The sequence below is a fragment of the Pipistrellus kuhlii genome, unplaced genomic scaffold (genome assembly GCF_014108245.1).
Source record: "Pipistrellus kuhlii isolate mPipKuh1 unplaced genomic scaffold, mPipKuh1.p scaffold_m20_p_2, whole genome shotgun sequence".
NCBI lineage: Eukaryota > Metazoa > Chordata > Mammalia > Chiroptera > Vespertilionidae > Pipistrellus > Pipistrellus kuhlii.
In genome coordinates, this window is record NW_023425515.1 from 129120069 (window position 1) to 129120964 (window position 896).

Genomic DNA, 896 nt, shown 5'->3' on the forward strand with positions numbered 1-896 from the left:
AAGAATTTGTGGACATATTTTGAAACTATCACAGAGTCCAACTTTTTAGAAACACTTCCAAATAGAGCTGAATTATCCATCCCAATAGTTTCCTCTGAATCCTAAAGCTGTTTCCAGGTAATAGTGCCAAATTGCAGAATTCAGCCCATTCTGGGCATTCAGAACCCTAGATACCATCAATTATTATTTCATTGAGCTATGGAAGCCAACACTTACTCCTCCTGAGCACATTAGCATAAACCCCAGAGTGTCATTAGATTCTGAAAAATTCTTAAAGCATAATTTTTTCCCTTAGATTGCCAAGCATGTTGTTATTTTCCTCAAATCCCCAAATATGTTGAGCTCTAAGGTCACAATATATAAAACAGGGGCCATATAATATTTTAAAAAGTGTTTTTTCACTTATAAAGACCTATTAATTGTATTTTAGTTTTAAAAATATGTTTTTATTGATTTCAGAGAGAGGGAGAGAAAAATAGAAACATCAATGATGAGAGAGAATCATTGATTGGCTGCCTCCAGCGTGCCCTCCACTGGGGATTTAGCCTGCAACCCAGGCATGTGCCCTTACTGGGAATCAAACTGTGACCTTCTGGTTCATAGGTGGATGCTCAGCCACTGAGCCACACGGTTGGGCCAAAGATAGTCTTTTAAAAAAATGGCGTTGAAACAATTGTTCATCCAGTTGCAAAACAATGAACTTCAATCTACATGTCATGTCATTTGAAAAAATTTAACTCAAAATGGATCATAGTTTAAATGTAAAACTACAACACTTTTGAAAAAGAAAAAGATATAATCTTTGTTACCTTAGGTTAGATAAAGACTTTTTAGATGGAAAGCACAATTCATAAAAGAAAATTAATAAAGTGGACTTCATAAAAACAAAAACTTGT